We start from the raw sequence: 12,492 nt of genomic DNA on the forward strand, positions 1-12,492 counted from the left end.
TCTCACAAGGAATCCTAGAAATGGATGCCCTGTGATTACCCAGGGGGAATTAGTACTTCCCCCATGTTTTCTTGACAGTATGTTACAAGTGGGATGTGGCAAGAGGAATCCAGGTTTTGGTCTTCCTGCTGTGGTTGTTACCTGAAGGTACAAGTGGTGCAGTAGTTTGGGATGCAGACCAGACACTTCTCTGTGGATTTAAAATGTTGTACAGATCAAAATTGTCAAGCTCTTCTCATCTCTTTAAGTTTGAAGTAGCTGCTTTCAGCTAAACCCACACTTTTCAGTATCTCAGACAGGCAGTTATCAAAGTTTAACCTCAAAAAACTTAAGATGGCAAAATATGTTGGTAATTCTTTGAATTTCAATGTGCCATTTCTTAATCACAACTGAGAAGCTGGATTAATCCTGGGTGGGTAGTGTCTCATTATAACTTTGCACTGCAAATTACTTTTTAACCATATCTAAAGGGAATTTTTTTTTTCTTTTTATTTCCCCAAAGAAAAATACTCAAGGATACTGCATTTTTATGGCCATTCTTATGAAAAAGATTGAAAAATCAAATTTTAAAATGGGTATTGCTGACAGAAAGGGGATACTTTTTTTTCTATTTTAGTCACAGCCTCTTCTTTTTATTTATAAAAATTGGAGTCAGGAAAGTGAAAAGAGCTACAATATGGGAGAGTTCATGGTCAGGATTGTTTATATGTATCTCCTATATAGATGGATTTGTCCTGAAGTGCTTTAGTTTGTTTCACTCACTTGAAAAACAAAACAGGTAATAACAAGAAAACTCACTTAAATAGAATGAAACAAAAACCTTTTGGCTTTTCTGTCAAGCGGCCTAAATTTTTAGGCAACTGGGGAGGAGTCTTAATTTTGTGTGTTCCTAAAGATTGCTTAAACCAATTGCTGAGTGTCTGAGGCTTTGGGTGTCAAAGCCCTTGGAGAATCCAGTTGCTCCTCACCTCTGGAAACCCTCCCTCTTACGTAGGTAGCTAAAAAGATGTCTGACATTAGAGACTTGCGCTCCAAAATGTTGCTGTGAATGCCTTAAAATGTCACATTAATATCAAGAACGGTTCACCCACAAACCATCTGGCTTTGCAGATCTCACAACGATCTTTCAATTAGTTAATTAAGCTTCCCTGTTTCCTAATAAGGCCTATTTGAAATGCTCTGAGGCTGGGGACAGCAGGGCCGTGGGTCTGCACCGTGCAGGTGTGGCAGTGGCCAAGGGTCTCCCCGGGCAGCAGGAGACCCCGGGAAGCCCTGCCGGGCCTTACCTGGATGTGCTGCCTGGGGAAATACCTGGCTTTGTCCTTATAAGGCCAGGGAACTGTTGCGGGAGCCCTGATCCTGCCCCAGCTCTTCCCAGCCCGCTCAGCCAGAGTCCTAAAAAGGCAGTTCCTTGCTCCTGCTTCCCACAGCTGAGCTCCCCAGGGAGGACAGCACTGCCGAGCCAGGCATTGCACTCACAGCGAGAGCCGTGCTTACGGACTGTGCTGTTGCTTCTCAAGGCAGATGTTGTGTTTAGGGGCACTGCTGGGCTTCTCCTTCCTCTTGTTGAGTGATTAATGAAAATATAACAGAGAGCGGTGTCCGACGCGCCGGCGCGTTTCGGGAACGGGGTAGATCCCTGTAGGATCCGCGCAGGGAAGGAGACGCACGGTGGGAAGCAGCTCAGAGTCACAGTCTTGAAAGCATATTAGGTTATGGTTCTATAATAGAAAGTGCTCAGCAGCAATATGAGCTCAAAGCAATCTGTGTCCTTTTTCCTCCCTCCCCTGGCTGCCAGTCCTGCTCTTTGCTTGTGCTTGCTCAGTCCTTTGTGGGGCCATGCTGGGCTCTTGGTTTCATTCGTGCTGAAAGCCAGGAAAGGGTTTTCTGCTCAGATTCACAGAGTGGCATCACAAAACACTGTGCTCATGTAACTGAGCGAGTGGTGAGTAGAAAAGAGGGGGGAAAAGTTATTAATGCCCCATGCTCTTCCTAATGTGAAACATTTAGGTGCTGTGCTCTCCTTCTGAATAAAAACTCTTCAGATGCTGGGTATTTTATGAGACAGTTTTAGAGGTTTAATTGAAATTTTCTGAAGGATCTGATTATTGGCTTATTTATTTCACATGCCAAGTGACAAGCTTAGTTAGGGTCTGATAGATTTTTAAAGACAAGTTCTTTACTGGAGCTGGATTTTGGAAAGGCTTGAATATGCTAATTCAGAAGGGGTATTGTAGAAGATTTTTTTCTTTTATTAAATCAACAAATCATCCTACCTTAATTTGAAATAACAAAGACGAGTGTTTTTTGAAATTTAAGATCTGTGAAATTCTGGCACTGAACAGTTACATGCTCTTTTCAGAAAGGGACTTAATTTATTTTCGAGGGGGCTGTTTGGGAGGAGTCTCTGGATAGTGTGTGCTCTGTGGAGTGTGGGAGACATTGGGATGCAGCTCCAGCTCTGAACATGTTGTACTCGGGTGCAGCAGTTTGTCTGCTCAGAACCACATGCTTCCTTCCTTTATCAGGCTGCTCCTGGCAATCCTGCTCAACCTTTGGACTTTATGGCCTCTCTCAGGATGTAGCATTGGTTCCCTAATATCTCTTCTCTTGTCTTTTGCCAAGTTCCCAGCAGGCAATGAGGCCATGACAAGCAGGGTCACAGGTGTTGAAGGAAGTCAGCAGCACAAACAATTATTATAAAACTGGATTCTGCAGTTGCAGGGATGAAATGCTGCTCTTTATGAATCTGGAACACCATCCCCATCTGTTTTTCTGAGTTTATAACAAGTTTTCTAGCTCCTTTTGTATCACTGCTAGGTGTGTGCTGTGGATTTAGTAGGTGGGGTTAAGAGTACTGATGGTATAGATTGAAAAAGAAAAGAAAAAGGAGATTGCTGTAGGCTCATTTAATGCACATTGTTAGCTGAGATCTGGTCTGGGTTGCTGATGTTTTATACTGCTGGTTTCTGAAATATCTGTCATGTAAAACATTAAAACAAGTTATTCCCATGTGTGAATGGTAGTAAAGGAAATATTTAGACAATAAGGAAGAGGGTGATTAGAGGGGATCGTTGATCAGGCAATAAGGAAGAGGGTGATAGACAGTCTGGTACCACGAGGCAGGAGGTGACACACACCTATGGAATTTGATAATTTAGGAGGACCATTTACAGCTGTAGGCTTAGGACACTAAACATTGCCAAGAAAAGTTTAAGAAAACTGTGGCAAAGGGATGGTCCTGCCTCTGCCAAACAAGGCAGTGGGTAGCCAGAAAAGATTGTGTTGGAATGTAGGAAATACCCCTCAATAAAGAAGTTCTTCCCCTTGGCATTTCTGTTTGGCTGTTGGTTGTGGTCCCAGCATACACCCTGTGTCATGTTTTGTCACCCAGAGCTTTGGGAGATGTGTGATTTTGGGAAGACAAACACATGAAATGACAGTGGGAGGACTGCCAGAAGCACACTATCTATTCTGAATTCAGAAAGTGCCCTCATGTAGCTTTTAAAGTGGAAAATGTTGCCTGTCTTCCATACTCTGTCATTAAGGCAGAGCACCTTTAGTGATGTTGGTATTTTTTTATAGATTATTCCATCTGCAATCCTTTGGCTGAATGCAGTTATAGTGAAATCAAGGACAGTCTTCTTCCAGTACAATTAAGTTAAACTGTAGAATTCAGAAAATATAAACGTACCTGCCTCAAAAGGTTTCACTGCTTCAACCACATTGATAAAAGAGTGAAAAGTTGTGATTTTGAAGGTGAAATTGAGAAAACTTGGGGCCCTTTCCACCACAGAGGTGGTCTGAAGTCCTATGGTATAATGGTTACCCTCGTGTTAGCCCTCTGTGCAGGCTCAACCCTTTGTTCATTGTCTGATCATCAATCTTCAGTTAATTCAGCGATACTTGTGGTGGAAAAAGGTGACTAAAGGTATCTGAATTTGCCCTTTTGCATAGGAGGAATTCAGCTACTGTTCTGATAACCCAGGGTAAAGCACACTTTAGAACAAGCCAGTGCTGTTAAAACCTTGTGTAAGGAACTGTAATCTGTGTTTATAAATGGGACCATTATCAGAAAACGTCACTAAGAATCTAAGGAATCTTTAACCAATAGCTTATTGCTTCCAGGGATGGACTCTGGAGGCAGTTTATAAAGAACTAACATTTTACTGTTAGTGTGTTTGGCCAGGAAGCAAATACACTTTGCTGGTAAGGGTGTTTCTGTGTAAACTGTACAAACCCATGTGCTCAAGGCTGGCAATGGCATTGCCACTTGTGGAGAGCAAACTTACAGAATTTAGAAAGTCAACCACTAGAGCTCAGTTTATTCACTGCTTTAGCACAGCAGATTGGAAATCAGAGGAATTAGTACTGGGGAGTCTTTTGCTGTTAATTCACTCCTGTGGACCATATTCATTGATATTTCAAAGGCTGTTATAATTTCTTTTTCACTAAGTGCAAGTTCTTCTGTTTTAATGCAAAACCCAAACTCGTCAATGCTGGCAACAGGCATCCTAAAGGCAAATGGACCAGTCAGAGCCCAGAGTGACCTGGTATGCCCTCGTAGCTGACTCTGCTTTGAGCAGGAGGTTGAACTACATGTCTTTCTGGGCTTCCTTTAAACATGAGTTATCTTATGATCTGGTGCTTTGTAAAAATGGTAAATGTATCTCCTAATTGTATCTCCTTTTGGGGTACCATACTTCAAACATTTTCTGAGATGGTTGCTTTCCAGAAAAGACTTCAGCACTGAGCCCTTTCACCTGCCTGACTCTAATCTCACAGTCAGTCCCACTGCAGTGAAATGTCATGTTATCCTTTGAACATGGCTACTCAACCCCTTTGCAGAGAGCACAGTGCCAGCCACAGGTCCCAGTGCTTAGTACATCACAGGAGCCAGACCATGGGTGTATTGTCCACGTGTAAAATGGGGGCTTAATAAAACTCACAGGGCCTGAGGTATTTTTCATGAGCCTCAAGAGCAATATATGATAATCCTGAAGGAGTTTACCAGAAGGAAGGTGGCATTTCCTACGGCTCTCCTCACATGTGGGTGCATCCCAGCTTTAAAGGTACAAACCAGAAACACCTTGAAGTGCTGGGCTATAAGCTACAGCAGCCCAGCTGCTGTTGTGCAAGCTGTGTGATGCTTGTGGTGAGGATGGGAACCTTAAAAATTGGATAGGTAAAGAGCAGGAAATGGGAGCCATTACCTCTGTACCAAGGGAAGTGGTTCCCCCTGTGAATCACAGCTCTGGTTTCGCTGTGCTGCGTGGGAGTGGCGTCCTGTCCCAGGAGGATATTCCCAGCTCCTGGGGCCTGCCAGGTCTGACTGCTGCAGGGAAAAGGAGCAGGACAGTCCTGGTCCCATCAGCATCACTCCTGTGCAGCCTCCCTCCATCCCATGTGGAGCAGGGAGGATGAGGATGAGGATGTGTCAAGCCCCGTGTGCTGCATGAATTGATGCAGTCCTTTACTGTTAGGAATGGCCAGAGAGGGACAAGGGCTGCAGTCCTTTACTCAAGAGTTTGGCCTTGTGCCACACAGTCCCTGGGTTATCCCTTGGAGAACAAAACCTGCTGCTGAGTGAGACAGCCCAGGTTGCCAAGTCTTGCCTTCCCCCCGCCATGAGTCACCCGGCCCTGGCAGCGGCTGGAGCCCGGCTCCAGTGGCACAGGAACCTCCTGCGCTGGCTCACGCTGCAGCCCGTCCTGGAGGAAACCCCATCGCTCCTGCGCCGCTCTGCCCGTGCCAAAGGCTGCCACACCCCACCTCTTGGGGCCTTCTTACTCATAACGGAGACAGACACCGAAACCAGGCAGTCCCTCCTCTGCTCCCTGGGCTCGCTGCCTCCCACAGCCTTTTCCAGCGCCCCTTCCTTTGGTTCTGTCTAGTCCAAAGCTCCTGCACAGGAGCTGTTTCCTCCGTTCTCAGGAAGAGAAGGCAGAAATGAGACAGATCCTGGCTGTTGAGTGTTGGTGGTATTTATCCTTCCTAAGCCAAATAATGGGATAAATCCCCAAACCTCTGTTCATCCAAGGCTGTGTGCGTTTACTGGAGCAGTACAATTAATGACACAAGCCATGAGGGAGCACAGTGTGAAGGGACAGAGCTGTGTCTCCTCTTCCTTATCTTTCTGCTCCAATTAAGTGCACCTCTGATGCTGAGGTGCACAGAGCTGCTCCCCAGCTCACTCACAATCAGCAGATCATTTAGAGGTTTGTATTGTTTGTAAATCGTGGTGGAGAGAAAGCAGCATCCAAGTCCCCAAGTCTTCTAGAAACGTTGTGGCTCACCAAAGATCTTCCATCTCAGCCCTTGTTTCTTACTAAGAATTTATCCTCATCATAGAGCTAGAGATGCAGCAGAACCAATAATTTTGGGAATTTAGGTCTTTGATATAAATTGAAGTTAATTTTATGATAATAGCAAGCTGATGCAATGGAATTTTTGTGTCATGAGATGACTTCACAGCAACAAAGTCTGTCATTAAATCTTGATGGCAATCCATGAAAGTGCTTGCAGTTTTGGACAAAAGGTGGCATTAATCTAGTAAAGTTAACAAGGGAGTGAAAGCCTCTAGGCCTGATAAGACTGACCCAGGGCAGGTCTTTTGGTCTTTTGTGGATGGACTTCAGCTTTATCTGCTCATATGCCAAGATAGCCAGATGTAAACTATTTATATTAGAGAAGTTAAGTGTTCGTGGTAAAGTAGCTTGTGGCCTGAAACAATAACACTTGCTAAGGGCCTGAATTTATTAAGTCAATAATTAGCTTATTAGGCATATAGCTGTGCCTGTGTAGGTGTCTGAAGTTTACATTCCGTCTGGTTTACATCCAGTGAGTTCAGGTAATTTGTAAAAGATAGTCCATGTGTACAGTGAGGAGTGGCAAAAAAGATTTGTAGAAGAAACAAAGGGGGAAGCCACACATAGAAAGTCTCAGGCTGTGTGGGAGGGGAGAACTGAATGTATCTTTTCCACAGAAGTCAGGTTTAGCCAAAGGGCCCATCATGAAGGTCAACAAAAGGCCCCTGGATGAAACAATTTCACTCTTATTCTCAGGAAGGAGCACTGGAAAGAGGATCCACATGTGTGCTTAGAAATGAGGCTGTGCTTGGACTCACACACTGTAACATGTGGGTTCAGAAGTTGATGACATGTTCAACTAGGGAAGGATGGTTGGATCTGTTGTCAGAGCCAGTGAACATCCCTGGTTTCACTGGCACCTCAAGAAAGGTGCTGGCAGGTGAATTCCCCTCCTGCCTGTAAGCTTAGGTAAGAAAAAATAGGCACATAGCAAGGTCTTAGTGATAGAAAGGTTCTTACAGGGAACTGGAAAGCATGGAAGGGATTTCAGGGGTGGGAGTGCAAAACTCTGAAAGGCAGAAAAATACCTGTAAATATTGCATCTATTCAGATGGTTAGGAACATCTGATAATAATCTTTACAGTCAAATGCAATATTTACTTTAAAAGTGTGAAGAGGTACTTCTGCTTTAGATAGACTGAAAACAGCCTGAAATCAACCCCCATATACCCCTCAGAAAATTGCATTTCCTTAGGTAACTGTAGCATCTTGGAAGTTTGGAAGTTTGTCCTTCATGATAAAAGGGGGACACCTTTTATTCCTGAATAATAAAAATCTCCCAAAATTGTGATAAGATTGTACAGTAAGTTGAATCAAACTGTGTACTGAACACAAACCCCTCCAATCTTACAAGGTATTTGTTATTCGTTATTTTATGGGTTTGGTAAAGACAAAATAGTCAGTAAAGTGAGGAGGGGAAGTGAAATTGCTGGCTACCAAGTTTTAGTTGTTATTTTTAATGTAACAGTACCCTATTCCTGGATGGGGAATAGGCATGGGGTGACAGGTGGATGCAGATGGAGCACCAGGAAACAGGGAGGTCAGGTCAGGCCACTGACACCAGGAATTGAACAAGAGCTAGGGCTGAGATTCCCAGTAAACCTACAATTAGATATTCAAGTTAATGAAGGAGAGGCTTAGCCTTAAGGACATCCTCTTCCTGGTGGTTTCTTGTATTCCTGGGTGCCAAGGCTTGTGGTGTTGTGAGCACAGATCTGCAACAGCGACCTTAATGAGAGTAGTTTATACATCTCTATCCATCCAGTATCACTGCAGCTTTACAGGGCTGAATTAGCAATTCTGATCAGCCTCTGCTTTCTGTGCAAATGTTCCCAGGTGTTAATCCTTGCCTTAGTGTAATGAGGTGGAAAAGCTTTAGGTTGAAATCCAAGCAGCATCTTAAAAAACAACTCATGTTTTTGTCATTGTTTTGACCTGTACTGGTCTGATTATTTTTCAAGTACAAAATATGCTCAGACTGATGGCTTGTACCTTGTGTTTTATCTTCCAGAAGAATTTTTACAGTCTCTAGTTATCAGCTTTAAACCCAGTGTAGGTTTATAGCTGAAAGACTGGCAGATGTTTAGCTGTTGTGGGGAAGTTTAAATACAGCTGTTAATTTTACATGCTGGTACGTGTGAAGCAGTGCCCAAGACCACTGTGTTATAAGCTGTGTTGGCTTTTAAGGCTCCTGGTACCTTAAGAAATTATTTCTGTGTCTTTTGCCTGTTCTTTGTACCTCTTTGTAATGCTTCCAGTGACTACAATCCTATACTTAGATAGAAGAGCTGATCTACTGGAGCCTTACCCTGGGAATGAACTCCACTAATCAACTGCTCATGACTCCAACAGATGTTTCTGCTTATCAGACAATTGGAACCTCATGTTCTACTATATTTCTTAATTTTTTTTCCTTCTTTTGATACTGGCAGCAAATGCCCCATTACACATGTGAGCTTCAAAAACTTGTCACATGATAGCAGGAACAAATTGCTAAGCCAGTCAGCAAAGTTCAGGTTTGAAGTGGTGGTCCACTGGAGGCAACTGGGTCTTAGAAGCTGAAGGAATCATTTATAGAATTACCATGCTGTGGTTTTGTTGTCAATGCCAATATTTTATTCCAGTGTCTTGTATAAAATTTGGATATGTAAGAAGAACTCAGATCACAACTCTTTTTTTCAAAGACTGAATCACTTTAGGATGTGGAGATAAAGTTAAGTGATTCTTCTGAGGATATGAGTATTATCCTCTTGAAACCACAGAAAGGGGATGTGAATGGTTTACATGATTTTGTTATATACAGACTTATCTCCCACAGCAGGTCAAAATCTGTGAATTTTCAGACATGGTGGAGATACAGATGTGAAGAATTTACTTTTTGCTTCAGTTTGTTTAGTCTATTGCATTTAACTTTCCATTTCTAATTGATAAATGACTGATGGATTCTTGATCAATCAATATCTTTGTATGATTCGGGCAAAAGGAAAAATAATATGTGTAGAAAAGATAGACTGTCACTCCACAAAGATGTAGCTTATTCCACTGCCAGCAAACCCAGAACTGCTTAATGGAAGTGAAACACCTGTTACAAGAGTACAATGGGACCATACAAATTGTAGGCACTGGAGACACTCCTTGGGGATTAAAGCAACTCATTTGCAAACCATTCTTCTGTTAGCAGTGAGCAGTTAATCATGAACCTTCCCCTACCCACAGCTCACCCACGCTGCTGATTCAGGAGCCATGGCAGGGCATGGCTAAAAGGCGCAGCCAGGAGGTTTATCAGTATTCACACTTTGTTAGCCAAGCAGGAGCCTCACCACATGTGGGAGACCATAACCAGAACTTGTTCCTTTCACCCTTTCCCATAGTAAATATCTGAACTTGCTGCTATTGCTGGGTTTGGTTGAGGTGATTGATAAACACAAGTACAAAGAGCAGTGGGAGCTGGAAGCTGTTCTGTTAATGGGAGAAGTGAGAGTGAGGGTAGAGAGGGTCAGTGGCTGCCTCTGCAGCCCCTCTCCAGATTCTCAGTACCTCTGAAAATTTCTCAGCTGATAAAGATGTAATCAGTTAAGAACATGGCCAATAATACCCACTGGGCATGTTGACAGTCGCTTTCAAGCTGCTGCTACACTCTCTTTAAACATCACATTTCTTCCCATTTCTTCCCATTGTTTTAAAGCCAAACTCCAACCTCCTGGTGCCTTTGCAAGTGGAACCTGAATTTATGTTGAAGGTCTGGAGTGCAGAAGGATTTGTGTCTGCATACAGACACTGTAGTTTTTTTGTGACTGTGGATGAGATTTCTTCTTTGCTTCTTGTGCTTTCTGTGTAGAATAGGAAACTGAGGAGCCCATAAAACATGGGGAACAGAAAGCTGGTGGATGATCCTCATCAGAACATGTGCAGGCGTGGTGGGAGTGGGAGAAGAGGAATCATTAGGGGAAAGAATCATCTAAGCCAAGGGAGGAGAGCTTAATTAGTAATGCTGAAGTTGGCTGACAAGCTGTGGAGAGAAAAAATTGGGTATTGATTTGAAACTTTGCTAAGTGCTATTGGAAACTGAGAGAAGAATGATGTTGGTGGAATGACCTTCGAAAGGATCCAGAGAAGACAGCTTGATTCCATGTAACCATAATGTTAAGAACGGACCTGTGGTTTGTAGAGAGATCAGAAATCTGATGGCCAGTAAGAATAATTTCAAGTGGTCCATCAGACTCAGGAGAGCTTGGTTCAAATAGTTCCCAGACACACAGAGATGACGGTGAAGATAGCTGGTCAGCCCTGTAGCAGCATTTCCCCTCCCCATTCTGGGACAAGAGGAGTCAGAGAACCAAAGCCAGTTTTGCCTGTAACCCTAAGGAACTCCAGCAGATTTTTGGTGGGGTGTAAGAAAGCTTTGTTTCCCTCTGTCCTGCTTCCAGCCTTGTAGTCAGGGAGATGGAGACGTTCCTCCTTCCAGGAAGGATTTCCAGCAGTCTAAATTCTGCTGTAGGGCTGACTCCTAATCCCGTGTGTGTGTGTGTCCAAAGCACATGACCGGGATGCAGGGGTGCCCTGGGAGGACGATGAAGGGAGAAGTGCTCAGGTCAGAGCGGGGGTTCCGGGGGTTAACTGGGGCAGTGCAGTCCCGGGGGGTCCGGGCTGGCTCCTGTCCCTGCGGTTCCTGTGCTCACTCACACACACGGATCCATCGATGAGCTGTCATGTGCCGCCTGCACGCCCACAGCAGGAAGGAAACGGCTGGTCCCTCAAAGTCAGGAGTAGTAAAAAAAAAAAAAAAAAAAAAAAAAAGGGGGAAGAAAAAAAAAAAAAAAGGCAGCAAACAGCAGGCAGGCTGTGTATTGTCCCGATTCCTCCCGGACTGAAGGAATCCTTTGCCCCATGATTCATGCTGAGCTGTCTGCTCCATCCGGCAGGCACGGAGCATCCGGCAGCCGTGTCAGGCAGCCTCCCACTGCAACTGGGTGCTGCTGGCACCGCAGCCCGCAGCGTTTCAGGATTCTTTTGTTAGTCAGGGCACTGGCACTTCCTTTGGCATTTGGCTCCAGGAAGGCTTGTGTGTGAGGAGGGGCGGTTTTTCTTTTTTTTTGGGTTTGGTTTTTTTTTTTTTTTTTTTTTTTGGTCCCTTTTTATTTATTTTATTTTTGTTGCCGTTTTGTTCAGTTTCATTTGGAACGTGAAGTTTTGGTCCAGACGTCTCCCTCGCTCCCGGCTCTCTGTAGGTCAAAGTCTCTGTTTTCTGATGATTAGCCAATACCAGCTGTTCTGGCAATGAAGATGTCTCAAATCAATCCTATCCTGTCTGGCTTTCCAGGAAGAGCCAGCCCTCCCCTCGCTCTCCACAGCCCCTGTCATCCAGGACTGAAATTTATCAGAGCTGCTGTGAGCAGGAAATTAGCTCCTTTACAACTTGTTCTCCACTGCTTCTTATTCATTTTATTGTTTTAACATTTTCCAGAAAATAAGGCAGAAAACAAACCTGCTTCCTCTTTAGAAGAGTTGTGCTGTTAACCTGTGAAATGTTTATTTCCTTGGCAGGCTACAGCTTATCTTTATAGCAGAACCACAAGATAAAAATCAGTTAAAGTTGAACTCAGATAATGAATAAAACACTGGAAAACATTTAGTCATCCTTTAGGATCCTGAAGATAAGGATTTCTACATATAGGCATCAAAGCTGTGATGAACACCAAAGGAGGGATGGGCTCAAGAAAAATGGAGTTTGGGGTGCTGCCCACAGACTCAGGAATGTGCCTGTGAGGAACTTATTTGGGGGTCTGGGTCTTTAACACCTATATTAAATTGACTTTCCTGAGGAGCTGAGCACCTGCCACTTCCATGTATGCTAAACTCATCTTAAAATTGCATTCAGGTAAAGGAAAATGTTTTTCACTTACTTTATATCTGACTTTACATGCAGACATTTAATGTTTTCTGTGTGTCTTTCCAACAGCCACATTGGAAGATTATTTTTCTTTGAGATTTTCAGAAGGAAGACACTCTCTTAATTAGAATCAGACAGTTTTGGTGTTGTTTAGCATTAAAAATAAGTCTCTGCCTTTGCCAGAAGTAAATTTGGCAAGTGTGTGCTCCCTGCTGCAGGAAAACAATGTCTCTC

The 12,492-nt window shown here is 43.7% G+C and overlaps 1 long non-coding RNA gene across 1 annotated transcript in view; it reads left to right on the forward strand.

Moving 5' to 3' along the window:
- Positions 1 to 1,743: 1,743 nt before the first annotated feature.
- The window catches only part of LOC121362135, a 107,593-nt gene continuing 96,844 nt past the window's right edge, over positions 1,744 to 12,492 (forward strand). Inside the window, exon 1 of the long non-coding RNA XR_005956455.1 lies at positions 1,744 to 1,945. This is a non-coding gene — a long non-coding RNA (uncharacterized LOC121362135). The remainder of the gene's footprint in view (positions 1,946 to 12,492) is intronic.

Source organism: Pyrgilauda ruficollis, unplaced genomic scaffold, assembly GCF_017590135.1.
Source record: "Pyrgilauda ruficollis isolate IOZ18807 unplaced genomic scaffold, ASM1759013v1 scaffold6, whole genome shotgun sequence".
NCBI lineage: Eukaryota > Metazoa > Chordata > Aves > Passeriformes > Passeridae > Pyrgilauda > Pyrgilauda ruficollis.